This window comes from Bos javanicus, chromosome 12, assembly GCF_032452875.1.
Source record: "Bos javanicus breed banteng chromosome 12, ARS-OSU_banteng_1.0, whole genome shotgun sequence".
Taxonomy (NCBI): domain Eukaryota; kingdom Metazoa; phylum Chordata; class Mammalia; order Artiodactyla; family Bovidae; genus Bos; species Bos javanicus.
Window position 1 is genome coordinate 7,046,891 of NC_083879.1, and position 21,801 is coordinate 7,068,691.

General features: G+C 37.4%; 1 pseudogene; it reads right to left on the reverse strand.

The window, feature by feature from the left end:
* Window positions 1-17,858: 17,858 nt before the first annotated feature.
* On the reverse strand, window positions 17,859-19,250 carry LOC133258120 (T-complex protein 1 subunit alpha-like; annotated as a pseudogene).
* Between the last annotated feature and the right edge of the window lie 2,551 nt (window positions 19,251-21,801).

Here is a 21,801-nt window from a genome sequence, read left to right on the forward strand (position 1 = left end):
ATCATTTCCTCCTCTCAACTCTTGTACCCTCTTTTCAAGCAAAAATCTCTCCAAAATCAGATATTCTCTAACACTATAATATAAATGGAGATAACTTAAATACATATAGACTTTCTATTTCTATATGAAATAGAAAGTAAAAGAGAAGTTTTAAGAAAACAAAATATCAAAATATATTGTGCAATTACTCTAAGAAGAAAAAAAAAATCTCATTTAAGGATAAATGCTATACAAATTGACTTACCTGAAAACTGAAGAAATAAAAATTGATTTCATGCTATGTGAATATAATTCACAATTTTACACCTTATTTAATGCACTTAGTGTTCTAGACAAAACATTTTAGTTAATCACAGTGTCTTATAGTATTTTAAAATATTTTAAAAGATTTGCTTATCCAGTTTATAAATAACAATAAGTAAGCATTGCAGCCATGAAATTAAAAGATGCTTACTCCTTGGAAGGAAAGTTATGACCAACCTAGATAGCATATTCAAAAGCAGAGACGTTACTTTGCCAACAAAGGTCTGTCTAGTCAAGGCTATGGTTTGTCCAGTGGTCATGTATGGATGTGAGAGTTGGACTGTGTGAAAGCTGAGTGCCAAAGAATTGATGCTTTTGAACTGTGGTGTTGGAGAAGACTCTTGAGAGTCCCTTGGACTGCAAGGAGATCCAACCAGTCCATTCTAAAGGAGATCAGTCCTAGGTGTTCTTTGGAAGAAATGATGCTAAAGCTGAAACTCTAATACTGTGGCCACCTCATGTGAAGAGTTGACTCATTGGAAAAGACTCATGCTGGGAAGGATTGGGGGCAGGAGGAGAAGGGAACAACAGAAGATGAGATGGCTGAATTACATCACCAACTATATGGACATGAGTTTGAATGAACTCTGGCAGTTGGTGATGGACAGGGAACCTGACGTGCTGCAATTCATGGGGTCGCAAAGAGTCAGACACGACTGAGCGACTGAACTGAACTGAACTGAAGCATTGCAGTTTAAATACAGATCACAGTAAATAAAATAATTTTAATTGGTATTTTAAAATCTGCTCAGAACTTTATCTTTCTTAGATAATTAAATAATAAAAAGGGTATTTGTATTCATTTCCATTAAGAAAACCTGCAAGGTGATTTTTTTAAATTCCACATTAAAATGTTACATTATTTCTCAGCTGATATTATTTTAATATAAATGCTTAGCTTATTTTTTATTGTGGCAAAATAAATATATCATAGAGAGAAGAACAAGATGGAAGAGAAGGTAGATGTAAAACTCACCACCCACCATGAACACACCAAAAATATTTCTAGAACTGGAGTAATCCTCACTGAAAACAAACTGGAGACTGGCAGAAAGATTCATGCAGCTAAGACTGTAAGAAAAGTTCACACATTTCATCTGGAAAGAAAGAGAAGGGCATAGAAAGACTTGGCCTGTGCCCTTAGAAAGTGAAGAGGAATTAAACAGGCTTAGAGATCTTCCAAGGGTAAATAGCTGGTTGGACCACATGTTGGGTTCTCTAGGCCTGTGTTCTGACACTGGAGCAATCTCCTAAGCTGATGAGAAAGCCAGTGGAACTAAGCATCACTGAAAGAAATCTAGACTCTGCTCAGGAAGAGAACATACATGCTTGCTTACTCCAAGAACAAGGTGAAGAAGTAGATTAAAATTACCCAAGACTATGGCCAGATTTCCATGATCAACCCAGTACATGCCACAGGCTGAGCTCAGTGTCCATTTGGGTTTCTCTTACTCTACTGCAAAGCTCCACACTGGGACAAAGACTGTCATGGCTAAGAGTGTGCTTTTGTAGGTGAATGGAGCCAACTTGAACCTGGAATGGGAACCAAACAGGGCACGGGCAGTCATTACTGGTAGTTTTGGGGGGAGCAGATCTGGACCAACTTGGAACTGGTATGCTGGGACTGTCTCAGGATGTGTCCTGACCCACAGTGTCTGCTCCAGCACTGCCCCCTTCTAGAATAGAGATGCCAGTGCTCGAAGAGTGGAGCAGACACACTTAAAGGGAGCAGACCAGCCTGCAACCCATGCTCAGGACTTCTGCTCCAGTAACTTGGGGCCTGACTTCACTCCTCATAGGGCATTAAGGGCCACTTAGCAGAGGAGAAGCCAGGCTCCTATCTAGCTCTGGCTCTGGCCACTCCATCTCCAGACCCAAATCCTACCAAGTTGATAGCTGCCAGTACACCCTGGGAGGAGACGTGACTCCTGTCCTTGTCAGATCCAGCTCTCACAGTAAGGTCATTGGGTAAATGCAGACTGTATAGAAATAGTCCCACAAATGGCAAACCTTCAAGACTAATATAAGTGTTTCACCTCATTTCATGAAAACAGAAAATAAAACAAAATGGGAAAACAGAACTTGTTCAATGGAAAAAAAACCCCAAAGGATCAATGGAGAAGTACAAATGAAAATAAAAACACAAATTCTCAAAATCAGTGAGATACAGAAAAAGCACTTCTAAGAGAGAAGTGTAAAACAATACAAGCCTACACCAAAAAATTTATATGTAACCGTACAAGACCTGATAAATCAAAGCAATCTTGAAAAGATCAAAATCTTGAAAATCTTAAAAGAACAAAACTGGAGATAATATGACCTTGACTTCAGAATAAACTACAAAGCTACAGTATCAAAACAGTATGGTACTTGTGGAAAAACAGACATAGATCAATGGAACACAATAGAGATCTTGGAAATAAACACATGCATTTGTGTCAATTAATCCATGACAAAGAAGGCAAGGATATGCAATGGGGAGAAGACAGTCTCTTCAAAAAAGAGTGCTGGGAAAATTTGATAGCTACATAGAAAAGAATGAACTTAAAACATTTTCTTACACCATACAAAAATTAAACTGAAATTAAAGTTCAAGATTAAGACTTAAATGCAAGACCAGAAATCATAAAACTCCTAGAAGAAATAATAGGCAGAATATGATTTAATATAAAATGTACCAATAGGTTTTTGGATCTGACTCCTAAGGCAAAGTATACAAAAAAAAAAAAAAAAAGGAAATTGAACCAAGTTAAAGCTAAAAACTTTTGCATAGCAAATGAGATCATAAAAAAATGAAAATGCAAATTACTGAGAGAAAATATTTGCAAATGTATAATAAATATCCAAAGTATATAAGCAACTAAGACAATTTAATATTAAAAATGAAACAGCTCAATTAAAAATGAATAGAAAATATTAATAGAGATTTTTCCAAAGTATACAGATGGTCAATAGGCACATAGAAAAGTTGCTCAAAAACTCTAATAATCAGAGAAATGAAAATAAAAATGAAAACAATAATGAGATATCACCTCACACCTATCAAAACTGTATAACCAAAAGGTCTACAATAAGAAATATTGCTGATGATGTGGAGAAAAGAGAATTCTTGTACACTGCTTGTGGGAATGTGCATTGGTGCAGTCACTATGAAAAACTGTATGGCATTTCCTTAAAAAGCTAAAAAAACAACTACTATATGATCAGCAATTCTACTTTTGGATATATATCCAAAGAAAAGGAAAACATTAATTCAAAAAGATATATACCCCAATGCTTAGAGCTGCACTATTTACAATAACAAAGATAGGGAAGAAACCTGACTTTGCATCAATTGATGAACATCAAAATTGGGCCCTAAATTGTTTAAGATATCACTAAAACCTAATTTTATGAACAACAAGCCTTACCCTGAACACTATTTAAATAATTCAATCAGTAGACCTTACACTTAATAGTAATTCATACAAATTCAATCAATGTGTTGTAAAATTTGCTAAAATGTGCATTTCAAAATGTAAAATAAATGCTGAAAAAAAGATTGGTGTTAAAAACTGCCAAAACCATAGTAGTTTCTCAATATAATCATTCAAATGAGTAGACACATATTATAACAAAGTGCTCAGTACTGGAAACATAAATACTAAATAAAGTATGTAATTACTGCAGAATTTCTTGAACCAATCTTCTTTAAAGAATTTATACATTCTTTCAGAGGTCAGGGATTTGTAAACCTGGAATTATTCAACTGAGCAAGTGCCATTCATACATTCATGGATTCATCTATCAGATATTGGTATAGATATTTTTGTCAATCAGTGGCCAAAGAAGTGTGAGATGGAAAGCATTAGTTACATTTTATGCACAAAGCAATGCACTTTAGACTGTATTTCCTATTCAGATGATAATATTAAAGAAAATCACAATTTTACTTTTGCACACCAAACATTTGATAGCATTTGAGACTATTTCTGGCAAATAGAAGTTACATCATAAATATTTGGTGAAAAAATAAACATCAGATCAGATCAGATCAGTCACTCAGTTGTGTCCGACTCTTTGCAACCCCATGAATCACAGCACGCCAGGCCTCCCTGTCCATCACCAACTCCCGGAGTTCACCCAGACTCACATCCATCGAGTCAGTGATGCCATCCAGCCATCTCATCCTCTGTTGTCCCCTTCTCCTCCTGCTTTCAATCCCTCTGAGCATCAGAATGTTTTCCAATGAGTCAACTCTTCGCATGAAGTGGCCAAAGTACTGGAGTTTCAGCTTTAGTATCATTCCTTCCAAAGAAATCCCAGGGCTGATCTCCTTCAGAATGGACTATAAATACACAAATAAGTAAATAAAGTAATTGAAGATATGTGACCCCTTCCTAACTAATAATTTTTATAAAAGTAGCTTTCCTAAAAAGGAGAAGAATTTGTTGCTTATTCATAATTAAATTTTATAGTATTTCTCTGACAGACTGTAAACAGAAATAACATGTAGATATTACAAAGTTACAAAAAAATTACCATTGCTCTTATTTTCGTCACTGGTAGAATGCTACATTCCAAAGCCTATTTCTCATAACAAGAAGCATATTATAAATAAGTGCCACTTGATCATTTTGCAAAATAATTCAAACACTGAATCTATATGCTGTGCACCTGAAACTAGTATAATGTTATATGGGAAGTATACCTCAATCAATATGAAGAAAAATGAGAAAATATTTTTTTTTAATTGCACCTATGTAGAAGTAATATGAAAAATCTCAGAAAATAGCCATTATTTTTTAATTGGAGTGTAGAATGAATGGAATGTTGAATGGATATTATACTAGAATGAATTTCCTTAGAACCATGTTAGTGTGATAGATCTGAATAGGTTAGGTATGAAAAACAACTGTTCTAGCCCTGATTTCCTAGAGACTGGGACCAGAAAAAGCATCTAGATGTGATTTTGTTGGGGAAATGTGACAGAATAGGAACAGAGTGCAAAGGAAGTAAGGGAAAAGCAGTACAAGGGTGAGGTGGCCAATGTTACAGAACTGGGCTATTCAATAATTTGAGAATTTTTAAAAATCTCAAATGTTTCTTCCCTGTCACTTATAAATTGTATATGAATGAGCAGGGAAATTCCTATAGTACCCTAGACCACTGTGTTGGCAGAGATATGTTGAGGGAGGAGATGAGAAGCCCACGGTATAGGTCTGAGCAGAGGCTGTAGCCTATACACAAGTGGTTTCCAAAGAGGTGACTATGATACAGTAAGAGGCAGGGGGATCTGAGACATTCTGAAATGGGGATGGAAACAGGGGATGGAAATGGTATCGCAAGACAGATGATCATAAGCTGATTTGCTTACTAACAATAAGGTATAACAAGTACACATACTGTGATGGTTAATTATATGTACCAACCTGACTGAGCTAAAGGGTACCCATACAGCTGGTTAAAACATTTCTGTGACAATTGTTTCCAGAAGAGATTAGCATTTGAACTGGTAGACAGAGTAAAAATCACCTTTACCAATGCATATGGGAGTTCCTGGTGGCTCAAATAGTAAAGAATTTGCCTGCAATACTGGAGACCCGAGTTCAATCCCTGGGTCAGGAAGATCCCCTGGAGGAAGAAATGGCAACCCACTCCTTTTTTTGTCTGGAGAATTCCATGGACAGAGGAGCCTGGTGGGCTATAGTCCATGTGGTCACAGAGTTGGACACGACTGAGCAAATAACATGACAATGCATGTGGGCATCATCCAATCAGTTGAGGATCTGGATAAAATAAAATGACAGAGGAAAGGACAATTTCGCCTTATGCTTGAACCAGGTTATCCATCTTCTCCTGCCTTGGACATCGGCTCTCCAGGTTCTTGGGCCTCTGGGATCAAACTTGGACACTACACCATTAGCCCCCTGGTTCTCTGGTCTTCGGGTTCAGATTGGGACTCACACCATTAACTTCCCTCATTTCCAAATCTTTGGGTTCTGTACTGAAGTAAGCACTGGCTCTACATTGCAAACAGTACATCATGGAACGTCCCAATCTCCATAATCAAATGAGCCAGTTCTTCAAAATAAACCTTACTGGGGTCCAGCCCCGGTTGGATCCAGGGATTTTCTCAGGAGGATGGCATTGGCGATTAAAGGATAGATAAAAGGAAAAAGACAGAGGTGAACTAACTGGTTTACGTGGAAAACCAATAAAACCTGTGACATCAGGTTTGCTCTGACCACGGAGGCTGCAGGCGCCCTCTCGAATAGCGGAAGGTGCCCCACCTTAGACACCTTCTCAAGTGGGTCTTAGAAGCACAGGCAAGTAAGTGGTCTCAGAGAGCCCCCACGCTCCAATCAGTCACCCTGAAGGAAGAACAGAGAAGAAAAGGAGACAAAAGGAAGCAAGAAAGAACGACACGGGGAGACCAAGCTTTGAGCAAGGCCCATAGCTTTATTTTCAAAGGGAGCTTATATGCCTTAAGTTGTGCATAGAGGATAATAGGGGGTGTAAAATCATGCAAAGTCAGCAGTCTTTGATCCTTATCGAGACCAGGCTTTCTTTTCTGCAAACTTATTGTATACAAATGGTTTAGGTTATATACATCATCTTTTGGCCAGAAGGCTTGTTAACATTTTATGACTCTGATAAAGGTTTGTCAACCATAAGACTTATTTTCTCTAAGAGTAAATATTTTAAGGTTTGGCCCCATCCTCTGAAGGTGTTAGATAAAGTTGCATTCCTGTAGGGCAAAGGTGCAGTGGGCTTACAACAAAGGAAATAATTTATTACCTTAAGGGTCTAAAGTTGTTAGCACCAAGGCCACTACTTATTTTTTCTATATATCAACTATATTAATTAATACACTTCCAAGGATACAATACAGGAGATGTGGAAACTTGGCAGCAAGCATTGGCTGAACAATGAAATCTTCTACTAGTTCTATTCTAACAATTTCTAACTCTCCGAGAGGCTTTATACTATTTGAATATCTTAAGCTTCCCATGCCTCTGGCGGTTGGGAGACTGTAAACAATCATATGCATAGCTGTAGGAGTCCGGGTAAACCTGTCAGGCAAGTTAGAGAGCTGTCTGAGGGCTTTGGATTGAAACACTACCTATTATGCCCAAGAGGCTAATTAACTAGAGCTCTAAGTTGATTTCCTTCAGAGAAAAGGTGATCGGGGATAGCCCCCGTTAATGTCAGAGGAGTTGGTGAAAGTCGTAAAATAGTAAAACAGACAGATTCTGGTTTTGGGGTAGACACTTAGGCAGATCCAGCAGGGCCTCTCGAGCCCTGACTCACCTTTGCATATCAGGCCTGTCCGCATGACCTTTGTCATGGGTGGGAACTCCTATGCTGGCTTCTGGCAAAACCTCTTTCTATATAACTATATATGGGCTTCTCAAGAGGCACTATGATAAAGAACTTGCCTGCTAATGCAGGAGACATAAGAAACTCGGATTCAGTCCCTGGGTCTGGAGGATCCCCTGAAGGAGGAAATGGCAACCTATTCCAATATTATCGCCTGAAGAATCCCATGGACAGAGGAGCCTTGCAGTCTACAGTTCATAGTGTCCCAGAAAGTCAGAAGACTGAAGCTACTTTGCACACACATTACCTGTATTTGGGCTTTCCTGGTGGCTCAGATGGTAAAGAAATTGCCTGCAACACGGGAGACCTGGATTCAATCCCTGGGTTGGGAAGATCCCCTGGAGAAGGATGTGGCAACCTGCTCCAGTATTGTTGCCTGGAGAATCCCATGGACAAAGGAGTCTGGCAGGCTACATTCCATGGGGTCGAAAAAGAGTTGAACATGACTGAGCGACTAAACACATGTAACTGTATATAGTCTATCAAGATGTTACTACACAAAAATGTATTTAAACATGTAGACATTGTATCAAATTCTCATTGATAAATGCATACACCATCAAGACACAAACTTAATACATATAAAAATTTATTTTTTCTCCAAGTCATTCAAAGTGCCACTATCTCTATTTCAATCATATGACTCCCCCTTGGTAATAACCTTTGCTATATTTATATCAGCATGAAGCACATGTGTGGTGTGTTATGTGTATACTCAGTCACTCAGTCGTGTCTGACTCTTTGAGATCAATGGACTACAACCCATCAGGCTCCTCTGTTCATGGAATTTTCCAGAAAAGAACACTGGAGCAGGTTGGCCTTCCTACTCCAGCGAATCTTTCCAATCCAGGGATTGAATCCACATCTCTTAAGTCTCCTGCGTTGTCAGGCAGATTCTTTACCACTGTGCCACCTGGGAAGTCCTTAGCATGAAGCATAGAATATATCATATAACATAAATATCTGCAAATATATCATTATTTAGCATTCTGAAGGTTTTAATAAGCCTATCTGATGCATTTTTCACAATTTAAAATATAGCTTAAAAGAAAAGACTCATTTTCAGAAAGAAAATTGTAGTTCAAGAGATGGAATAAACTATGCATTCTTGTAAAAGTCAGGTGTTATTATACACATATTAAAATATATACATGTGCAAATATAATTTATTTGTTTTAATAGATTTACTTCTTCCCGGTAGCTCACACTGCGAATGCGCCTACAATGCAGGTGACTTGGGTTCGATTCCTGGATCAGGAATATGCCTTGGAGAAGGGAATGGCAACCCACTCCAGTATTCTTGTCTGGAAAATCCCATGGACAGAGGAGCCTGGCAGGCTATAGTCCACGGAGTCTCAGAGAGTCAGACATGATTAAGTGACTAATATGTTAACAGATATAGTTTATTTGTTTTAACAGATTCACTGAGCTATATTTTCATACCATATAGTTCATCCATTCAAAGTATACAATTTCACTGGTGTTCTGTATATTCAAAGATCTATTCAATCTTCACAACAGTCAATTTTGGCACACTTTTATCAATACAAAAAAGAAACCCCAAACTAATTTACTAACCATCTTCACTCCACACAACCCTCCTCACATGCAACTTATTAAAGTGGGTTATTCCAAGTTGGATGACAAGATTCAAACATAATCAGTTCACTGCTTACAGAATTAAATACCTAATGCAATACTACTATCTTCATTTTGGCTTGCAACATTCAAATATGGATTCATGCTCCTTTGAGTTCTCTGACCACACAGTTTTTGAACAAGAAACTTCTATGCCTATATTTACATTTCCTGTTTTTCTGTTGCACTTTATACAACACAGAAAATTCTGACTATTTTAAATGTGGTTTATTTTATTTTCCTGATCATATTCTTGTTTTCTTTTTAAAAATTTTAATTTTAATTGGAGGATAATTGATTTACAACTTTGTGGTAGTTTCCACTGTATGACAATATGAATCAGCTATAAATATACATGCATCTCAGCCTCCTGAGCCTCGTGTGCTGCTCGGTCCCTTCAGTCCTGTCTGACCCTTTGTGACCCCATGGACTGCAGCCCACCAGGCTCCTCCGTCCTTGAGCTTCTACAGGCAAGAATATTAGACTGGATTGCCATTCCTTCCTCCAGGGGAACTTCCCAATCCAGAAATAGAACCTGTATCTCCAGTGTGTCCTGCATTGTAGGCAGTCTCTTTACCCACTGAGCTACCTGGAAGCCCATTAGCACACTTCAGTCCAGTTCAGACACTCAGTCCTGTCTGACTCTGCAACCCCATGGACTGCAGCACACCAGGCTTCCCTGTCCGTCACCAACTCCCAGAGTTTACTCAGACTCATGTCCATTGGGTCAGCGATGCCATCCAACCATCTCATCCTCTGCCGTCCCCTTCTCCTCCTGCCTTCAATCTTTCCCAGCATCAGAGTCTTTTCCAAGCAGTCAGTTCTTTGCATCAAGTAGCCAAAGTATTGGAGCTTTAGCTTCAGCATCAGTCCTTCCAATGAATATTCAGGACTGATTTCCTTTAGGGTGGACCGGTTGGATCTCCTTGCAGCCCTAGGAACACTCAAGAGTCTTCAACACCACAGTTCAAAAGCATCAGTTCTTCAGTCCTCACCTTCCTTTATAGTCCAACTCTCACATCCATACATGACTACTGGAAAAACCATAGCTTTGACCTGATGGACCTTTGGTTGGCAAAGTAATGTCTCTGCTTCTTAATATGCTGTCTAGGTTGGTCATAACTTTTCTTCCAAGGAGCAAGCACCTTTTAATTTCATGACTGCAGTCACCATCTGCAGTTATTTTGGAGCCCACCCACCCAAAAAATAATAAATAAAATCTGTCACTGTTTCCATTGTTTCCCCATCTATTTGCCATGAAGTGATGGTGCCAGATGCCTTAGTTTTCTGAATGTTAAGCTTTAAGCCAACTTTTTCACTCTTCTCTTTCACTTTCATCAAGAGGCTCTTTAGTTCCTCTTCACTTTCTGCCATAAGTGTGTTGTAATTTGCATATCTGAGGTTATTGATATTTCTCCCAGCAATCTTGATTCCAGCTTGTGCTTCATCCAGCCCAGCATTTCTCATGATGTATATAAGTTAAATAAACAGAGTGACAATACACAACCTTTCCTAATACTCCTTTCCCAATTTGGAACCAGTCTGTTGTTCCATGTCCAGTTCTAACTGCTGTTTCTTGCCTGCATACAGATTTCTCAGGAGGCAGGTAAGGTGGTCTGGTATTCCCATCTCTTTAATAATTTTCTACAATTTGTTGTGATACACACAGTCAAAGGTTTTGGTAACGCCAGTAAAGCAGAAACAAATGTTTTTCTGGAGCTCTTGCTTTTTTTGATGATCAAATGGATGTTGGCAATTTGATCTCTGGTTCTTCTGCCTTTTCTAAAACCAGCTTGAACATCTGGAAGTTCATACTTCATGTACTGTTGAAGCCTAGCTTGGAGAATTTTGAGCATTATTTTGACAGCATGTAAGTTGGGTACAATTGTGTGGTAGTTTGAACATTCTTTGACATTGCCTTTCTTTGGGATTGGAATGCCAAGACTTTTTCCAGTCCTGTGGCCACTGATGAGTTTTCCAGATTTACTGGCGTACTGAGTGCAGCACTTTCATGGCATCATCTTTTAGGATTTGAAATAGCTCAACTGGAATTCCATCACCTCCACTAACTTTGTTAGCAGTCATGTTTCCTGAGGCCCACTTGACTTATTCCAGGATGTCTGGATCTAAGTAGGTGATCACACCATTGTGATTATCTGCATCTTGAAGGTCTTTTTTGTGTATTCTTGCTACCTTTTCTTAATATTAGATGAACTAAGACCCACTAAACTTTGTTCCCATTAGCTCATACTACTAGAATGTGAAGAAGCAAACCTATAGATTGGCCTCGTGACTCCTTACATAAGGCATGCAACTGGTCTGTTATCAACTGCAAACAAGCCTCCTGAAAGCATGGTTTCTCCAGGCTCTGCTGCTACTGCTGTTGCTGCTGCTACGTCACTTTAGTCGTGTCCGACTCTGTGCGACCCCGTAGACCGCAGCCCACCAGGCTTCCCATCCCTGGGATTCTCCAGGCAAGAACACTGGAGTGGGTTGCCATTTCCTTCTCCAATGCATGAAAGTGAAAAGTGAAAGTGAATTTGCTCAGTCGTGTCCGACTCTAGCGACCCCATGGACTGCAGCCTACTAGGCTCCTCTGTCCATGGGATTTTCTAGGCAAGAGTACTGGAGTGGGGTGCCATTGCCTTCTCTGTCTCCAGGCTCTAGGTCATCATAAAGCACTGAAATGAGCTCTCTGTGTTATACAGCAGCTGCACACTTGTCATCTATTTTACACATGATATATGTCATTGTTACTCTCCCAATTCATCCTACCCTCTCCTTCCCATGCTATGTTCACAAGTCCATTCTCTATGTCTGTATCTCTATTCCTAACATGCAAATAGGTTGTCAGAAAAACAAATACTGTATATCAGTGAACATATATGGAACCTAGAATAAATGGTACAGATGAACTTTGCTCTTGTTTTTATTCTCCCTTTCCTCTTCCTTCCTTCTTCTTCCTCATAAAAGTTTCATCCTTAAAAATTTGCATTCTAACAATCTTAAGGAATCAAATATTATTACATAATTTCTATCTATTTGTGTCTAATTAAGCAAAGGTAAATGTGACTAGAAATGGCCCTACCAAGGAGGAATCTACTCTATGATATCTTTGGCACAAAAATATTGATGTTGTTTGTAAAAGATTCCACACAGGGAATTTTTTATGTCGTGGGGAGATCTGTCCTGCTCAGAAATAACTCTAGTTGAACCTTGTGCTGTGCTTGAAATGTGTCGTTAATTTTCAATGATTGTTTTTTATTATTCCTATTAGAATTAATACAATAAATGTAAGCCTCCTTCATATTATATTTTAACTACTTGAATGCAATTGTCATTTCACTTTTTACATTTGGCTCAGACAGTAAAGCGTCTGTCTACAATGCGGGAGACCTGGGTTCAATCCCTGGGTTGGGAAGTTCCCTGGAGAAGGAAAAGGCAACCCACTCCAATACTCTTGCCTAGAAAATCCCATGGACAGAGGAGCCTGGTGTCCATGGGGTCGCAAAGAGTCGGACACGACTGAGCGACTTCACTTTCACTTTTCTTTAACCTCTTCTGTATATCTTGTATTTCATCATGTTCTTAATAAACTTTGGCATTCAAATCTTCGTTTACAGATATTTGCAGATTATCTGATGGCAGTTTTCTTTTTCCCCTGAAATCAATAATTTTCCTTATGCATTATATTTTAGTGTGGCAAATTTGATGCCCTGATAATGTACTTTGAACTTACACCCAAATAAGTTCTTTGGTATCTTTTAAAATATCTGAGGAAAAAAACAAACAAAAAAATGCAGTTCCATCACACACCATTCCCCACAGCTGGCATATTTTTTTTGCTCAATACTCTTCGTACATCCTCTCTCTCTCACCCTCTTTCTCCTTTGCATATCCTTCACATTACAGAGGTAAGCTATTTATGTCCTTGTTCAAGAAGCTGATAAATCAGTAAAACAGGTCAGGGACCATGCCTCATCTCTAGAGACAGACTTTAGATTAAAATTAATTAATCTTCGACCATTCTAGTGCTATGAATATTCCCTCCACAGGATATTCAGCCTAAATCATTCCTTTTTAAATGAGCATAATGAATTAATTTGACTGCACTAAAAAAGTCAAATAAGCTTTATGAAAACAATATGATATACCTAATGTCATCATGCAAAAAGAAAATGAAGCTAATTTCATCTAAATTGGTGATACTTGTTACTAACTCTCCTAAATATTCAAAATCCTTTACACTTTGGAAAATAGGAACAGTTTTTAAATACAGTTTTCTCTTTCATCATCTATTTTCTGGAGTAAAATTATTCTCTCATCTCTTATCATTTCCTCTCTGTATCAATGAAGATGAATTATAAATAAGCAGTAACTTGTACCCAACTAAAAAATAACATTACTTGTGTTCCCCATCCTGAACCCCCTTCCCACCTCCCTCCCCATACCACCCCTCTGGGTCATCCCAGTACACCAGCCCCAAGCATCCTGTATCCTGCATCGAACCTGGACTGGCGATTTGTGGCGGATTCATGTTGATGTATGGCAAAACCTGCCGAGGTCCAGCCCCGGCTGATCCAGGGTATTCGAAGGGGAGACGGCATCGCCAATACAATATTGTAAAGTAATTAACCTCCAATTAAAATAAATAAATTTATATTAAAAATAATAACACTATAAAAGTGGGCTGTTTTTCCAACTCTGAAGCTAAATAAGTATAATTAAAACTTTTAAAATAATCAGAAGTCAAAATGATATGTTCAATTTTTACTCTTTAACTACAACAAATTTGTCTCATTGCTGCACAGATTATCCCTTACCATGAACTAATTCTGCATTTTTAAATCTCTGTTTCTTCATCTTACTTCTACTTCAACATTGACCTGACACTGTTGCCTTCTTTCTAATTTAAGCTCTTCCATCCTTTAGTTATTCCTGCTACTTAATCTAGCCACACATTATACACATGCTTATTACTTAAATAGAAATCATTGATACAGATTTTCCATATATATATATATATATATATATATATATATATATATATATACTGTTATGTTCTTAATCACTGATGCATGTCCAACTCCTTGCAAACCCATGGACTGTAGCCTGCCAGACTCCTCTGTCTGTGGGGATTGTCCAGGCAAGAACAGATACTGGAGTGGGTTGCTATCCCTTCCTCTGGGGATCTTCTCAACTCAGAGATCAAGCCCAGGTCTTCTGTATTGCACATGTATTATTTACCAGCTGAGCTACCAGGGAAGCCCCTTCATATTTAATTACATTGTATCCCAGAAAAAATCTATTTTGGCATATTCCTATATGGAAAGAACAATACAGTCCTATATGGTTGGCTAATTCTCAAGAAAATAAAAATTATCTTAAATAAAACATACAAATTTCTTCCTTTAGAGGAAATAGAAAATAATTTTTATTTTTCACCTCAATTTATTTGTTTTTTTCTCACATTGCATGATTTTCCTTAAAATCTGCATTCAGTTGCAACTAGAGACCCACCAATAATGTCTCTTTTCACTTTGTTCTGTGATGATAAGGGGCAAAAGTTACATAATTGCATCAATTAATTAAACATTCAAGATAACAAATGTTATAGTATATGTGAAATTATAATGAAAGTGTTACTAATGAGAGTCATATTAGCAAAAGTAATTCCATAATTAATTCCAAGGGAATTAATAAGTATTATGGCATTATTTTAAAGTTTCATTTTTATTTAATATGAAAATGGAAATTATTAGAAATTTTATTACATTTTATGTCAAAACGTTATACTTAGGTAAAATCAGTATTCTTTTTTTAGTTCATCTTAGTATCATTAATAATTTAAGTCATTTTTTATTTATGTGAATAAAAATGGAACACCTAATCTGTTAACATTCACAGTTAATGTAGGTGTAAATTATAAAGCATTTTCTATTTTTCCTCTAGTATCTTTTGAATTATAATTGTGGTGTTCTGCTGTCTATGTAGATATTTTCATTTTCCTTAAATATTTTTATATGATAATTTTGAAGAAAAGAAGGTTTAGAGACAAAATAAGAATACTCATTCTTTCACTTATTCATCAATTTATTCAGCAAATATTTCTTAAATTCATACTACTCTAAAGTGAATACAAAATATTTTGAGAAAGCTTGTTCTTTCAGTGAGCTAGTTATCTCATTTTAAAAATGTAAACTGCAAGAAATACTGTGATATCAAAATGAATCCGCCACAACTAATACAATTATGTAAAGTTTAAAAATAAAATAAAATTAGAAAAAAAAAAAAAAAGAAATACTGTGATACCTTGCCACTGTATGTCCCAATTTTAGTTTTGTTAACTAAAACTAAAATCAGCAATCCTGGTTAATGCCATTTCTCCTATTGTTCATCTGATTATCACTCTTTTTACATTCATAACTGTCCTTTTGTTCAACCTAGGTAAAGCAGAACTGAGATGAGAGTCAAGGAGGTTGTAATTGGCAGGCAGCATGTGTCATGCCGTGCTAAGTCGCTTCAGTCATGTCTGACTTTTTGTAACCCCATGGACTGTAGCCCACCGGGCTCCTCTGTCCATGGGCTTCTCCAAGAAAGAATGCTGGAGTGGTTGCCAGTGCCCTCCTTCAGTGGATCTTTCCAGCCCAGGGATCGAACCCAGGTCTCCTGAGGCTCTTGCATTGCAGGCAGATTCTTTACCACTAAACCACCAAGGAAAACCATACTACTAAGCAAAAATGTGTTCAAAGTTTAAATTTCATGACAGTTGTTCTAAAATGACCCTATTTGCCTAGCTATCTCCCATCCAATCAATATATGACTAGGCAAACAGATTTTATCATAAAATTTTACCCAAGATTCCCGGAGAGAGGAAGAATTTCCTAGTTTGACATGTCATCATGCTAGCTCTTGAGCTCTCAAAAGGCCCTTTATCTGAAGTCTTCCCAAATTTTAAAAAGAAAAACCATTTTCTCTTATCTCTATATCCACATCAACACTTTGTATCCCTAGTCTTTCTCATGACAGCCATCCTGATAGGCGTAAGGTGATATTTCACTGTGCTTTTGATTTAAATTTCCCTGATGATTAATAATGTTTAGCATTTATTCTTGTACTTTTGTATGTCATCTTTGAAAAAAAAAAATGCCCATGTAGTTCCTCAGTCATTTTTAATTAATTTTATATTAAGTTGTATGAATTCTTTCTTCTATTTTTTATTTATATATTTTGACTTTTGCAATGTTATGTTGATTTCTGCTGCAGAGGAATGCAAATTATATGTAATTATATGTACATCCACTCCTTCCCTAGCTTCCCTCCCCTCCCCATCCCTCCAGGTCAGCACAGAGCACCAGACTGGGCTCCCCAGCTCCCTCCTTCCCTTCTCACTAGCTCTCCATCTTACACCTGAGAGTGTACATATGTTGATGCTACTTTTATTTATTTCTATCAGAAAATGGTTTATAAGTAGTTTATGCATTCCATAGCTTGCCTTTTCATTTTATTGTTTCTTTTGCTATGCAGAAAATTTTATCTACATAGAGTTCCACTTAGTTTTCCTTATGTTGTCTGTGTTTTTTGTATTACATCCAAAAAATCATTACCCAGGCCAATGTCAAGGAGCTTCTACCATATGTGGAAGCTAAAAATCCTTCTAAGAAATTCTAGGAACTTAAAATGCAAAATTCTGGGAATTTTATGGTATCAAACCTTATGTTGAAGTTTTTAATTTCTATGCGTTGTGTAAGATAGGGATCCAAATTCATTTTTTTCTGCATATGTTTATCTTTTATTCTCAATACCATTTGTAGAAGAGATTCTCATTGAATGTTCTTTGATTTCCTTGTCAAATGCTACTTGAACATGTATGTGTGGGCTTATTTCTGGGCTGATCTGCTTCAAGGATCTAAGTAACTGTTTTAAAACCAATATCATACTGTTAATCATTACTATAGTTTTGTAGTGTTTGATGCCTCTGGCTTTGTTTTGCTTTCTCTGAATGGTTTTGGCTATTCAGGTTCTTTTGTGGTTCCTTACAAATAAAAATACAAATATTAGGATTTTTTTTTTCTTTTTCTAAGAAAAATTCCATTGAATTTTTTTTAAACTTTACAATATTGTATTGGTTTTGCCAAATATTGAAATGAATCTGCCACAGGTATACATGTGTTCCACTGAATTTTGATAGAGATTGAATTAAACTTGTAAATGGTTTGGGGTATTACAGACATTTTAAGAGTAATAATTCTTCCAATCCATAAACATGCACTATCTTTGCATTTGCTTGTTTTCTTCTGTTTCTTTCATCAAAGGTTTTAATTTTAATTGTACAGTTTTTTTTTTATTTCCTTGATTAAATTTATTCTTAACTATTTTACATTTTTAAATCTACTGTGAATGGGTTAATTAAAAAAATTTTTTTCAGATGCTTTGTTGTTAGTCCATAGAAATGCACCTTGCTTTTTTTTTTTTTTTTGACAGCCTTTGCACTTCAACATGTAATACTTGAGGTACAAGAAAGCTACATCTGACATTGCTATAAATAAATCAAATCAGTCATCAAGGGCTCCAGAGTGAACAGCATCTCCATAACCTCCATGCTCATAATCTTCTTTTTCTGGGTATAATTTAATAAGATCATCAATTTAAAGAATGATAATTGCAGTTTCAGTTGAAAATTTCAAACTGTTCACTTTAACTATGGTTGGTTCAACCTTCCCTGCTTCTTGTTTGTTGTCATGGATATACCACTGACCAATTCATTTTAGATTTGTGAGTTCTGGGTCAACTTGAGCCTCTTTTTGAGAAACTCTTAATTTTGCAACCAGATCCATGGGGTCTTGGGCAGCATTAACTGTCAGAGTATTGAGAATAACAAGAAGAGATCTTGCAAACTCCACAGTAGCTAGCTGTTGTTGGGTGTCCATGCTGGTTGCCTAGTTCTTGAGGCATATTTAAAAGGCTGCCTCTACAGCACTCCCACCTGGAACCACAGATTGTGACTCCAAAACACTCTTCACCACACAAAGGGCACCATGTAAGGAGAGCTCCTTCTCATCATACGTGGAATCATTTGCCCCACATAAGATGACTGATGCAGAGGTAAGAGCCTTAGTGTTTATAATCAAGATCAGTTCATCATCACAAATTCTCTCTTGTACCACCTCTTCTGCTTGTCCCATCACTGAAGCATCAAAAGTTTCTGCACCTTCCAAATTGGCCAGGTTGACAGAATAGCTGCTCTGGAAGCTTTAGCAATGCATTTAAGGTCTCTTTTAAAAACTCTCCCAACTGCCATAGCACCAGTCTCCACAAAATACTGTAATAACCACTTGTACACCAAGCTTCATTTTTGTTTTCTGCAGGCTGAAGTCAAGACAAGTAATTTTTACATTAACTATTCTCCTGGGCATGTCTTGGGATCCTACCACACAGTTGAGCAATGATGAACATGCTCTCCATCTGACTTCTCCTGTAGGTTTTCAGAATATTAATGGAATTGACTGGATAGAGAGGCTGAACTCTGACATCTGTGTATTTAACAGTGAGCAAAGCATCTACCACAATATTTGCTAAGAAATTACCATTTATTCCAATGATTTTGGCAGCATTAATCAGGCAATCCCTTCCAAGCTCATCTGTGTTAATAATCAGATTTTCACTGATATAATGCACTGCTTCCTTGCAAGCAAGTCAATAGCTACTAATAACTGATGTGGGATGAATTTTCTGTTTGACCAGTTCATTTGCATTTTTTAGAAGTTCAGGTGCGATAATAACCATGGAGGTGGTCCCTTCTCCCACTTCTTTGTCTTGAAGAAACTGGCTGCAGGATGGTCTACCTCCAGTAGCTTCAGGATGGTTGCACCATCATTAATAATGGTTACATCACCAATATCATCCACTAACATTTTATCCAAGCCAACTGGACCAAGAATGGTGAGAGTGTTATAGTGTTATTTCTATTTTTAAGGAAAAATCTTTCCATTTTTCACCACTGAGTATATAAGTTGTGGGTTTCTCATACATGGCCTTTATTATGTTGATGTATGTTCCCTCATAAATTCTAAATCAGTTCTACACACACACACACACACACAAAACTTTATCTTTTGCTTGAGAGAGAGAGAGAGGCTTAAGATTGGATTCTAATTTATTCTGTTTCACTGAAAATAACTTCTTTACTGGATAAGTTTACAAAAATGGATGGCAGAACTTTAATGAGGAAAAAAGTGTCAGGGATGTGGGATGAAGACAATCACCTTTCATGAGGTGAATTCCTCTCCCAAGTTAAAGGGTCATAGATCATTTTTCAATGTTCACTCAAACCTAGCTGAAGCTCACCTAGTCAGAAGGCATAAGCTCCCTTGTGGTCTTTAATGTGATATTATTTATATTATCTAATTAATGGGGGTGTTTTCTAATCTTGAAAAGGCTAAGTAATTGCCAGAACTGATGTTTCTTCCTTGTAAATGGATATATTCTTACCTTATATGGAGGGTTTCTATAAGGAACAAAAATGTAATGTGAATAGCAAAGTATTGATACATAAAAAATGCAGACTAAGTATTTGTACTGTTCTTTAAACTGTTAATGTATTTAGAATTACCATTCTAATGTTAATTATTCTATGTGTATATTTATAGTTTTATTAACTAAATATTATTCAAATGCAGTTTATTATTATAAATAGTTACCCCATAGCATAAAATTGCCAACAATTGTTGAACCATAGAGAAAGCGAGGGAATTCCAGAAATAACATATATTTCTGCTTCACTGACTACATAAAAGCCTTTGACTGTGTGGATCTCAGCAAACTATGGAAAATTCTTAAAGAGATGGGAATATCAGACCATTTTACCTGTCTCCTGAGTGACCAATTATTTGTAGGTCAAGAAGCAACAGTTAGAACCTTACATGGAACACCTGACCAGTTCAAAATTGGGAAAGGTGTAAAACAAAGCTGTATATTGTCACCCTGCTTATTTAACTTCTGTGCAGACTACATCATGCAAAATGCTGGGCTGGATTAATCAGAGACTGGAATCAAGATCAGCACGAGAAATAGCAACAACTTCAGATAAACAAATGATAACACTCTTAACGGCAGAATGTAAAGAGGAACTAACAAACCTCTTGATTACAGTGAAAGAGAAAAGTGAGAAGTTGGCTTAAAATTCAACATTCAAAAACCTAAGATCATGGCACCTAGTCCCATCACTTTATGGCAAATACAAGGGAAAACCTGGAAACAGTGACAGAATTTATTTTCTTGGGCTCCAAAGTCACTGTGGACAGTAACTATAGCCATAAAGTTAGATTTTTGTGTTGGAAGGAAAGCTATAACAAACCTAGACAGTGTCTTAAAAAGCAGAGGCATCACTTTGCCAACAAAGTCCATGTTTTCCAGTAGTCATGTACAGATGTGAGAGTTGAATGATAAAGAAGGCTGAACACCAAAGAATGGATGTTTTCAAACTCTGGATACTAGATAAGACTCTTGAGAGATCCTTGGATAGCAAGGGGATCAAACCAGTCAATCCTAAAGAAATCAACCCTGAATATTCATTGGAAGGACTGATACTGAAGCTGAAGTATTAGAAAAGATGCTGATGCTGGCGAAATTGAGGACAGGTGGAGAAGTAGGCCAGAGAAGGCAATGGCACCCCACTCCAGTACTTTTGCCTGGGAAATCCCATGGACAGAGGAGCCTGGTAGGCTGCAGTCTATGGGGTCGCTAAGAGTTGGACAGGACAGAGCGACTTCACTTTCACTTTTCACTTTCATGCATTGGAGAAGGAAATGGCAACCCACTCCAGTGTTCTTGCCTGGAGAATCCCAGGGACGGGGGAGCCTGGTGGGCTGCCGTCTATGGGGTCGCACAAGGTTGGACACGACTGAAGCGGCTTAGCAGCAGCAGCAGGAAAAGTAGGCGACAGAGTATGAGATGGTTAGATAGCATCACTGAATCAATGGACATGAGTTTGACCAAACTCCAGGAGATAGTGAAGGGACAGAAGTGTGGCTTGCTGTAGTTTATAGGGTTGCCTACAGACATGATTGAACAACAACAGCAATCACATAGTATACATATTTCTTTACATCCAAGGATTTAAGAAAACAATGCAGTAGATCAGGTTTAGGCATTTACTATCAGTGCCCAATGTGCTTGTTTTATTAAGATAGATTATATTTTTTACATATGTATAATAGAAATTATCTTTCAGACATATTTGAAGTTATCAATTAGAAAACCCATATACATGTTTCAATGCCATTCTCCCAAATCATCCCACCCTCTCCCTCTCCCACAGAGTCCAAAAGACTGTTCTATACGAATCGCCAGTCCAAGTTCAATGCATGATACTGGTTGCTTGGGGCTGGTGCACTGGGATGACCCAGAAGAATGGTACGGGGAGGGAGGAGGGAGGCAGGGTTCGGGATGGGGAACACATGTGTACCTGTGGTGGATTCATGTTGATGTATGGCAAAA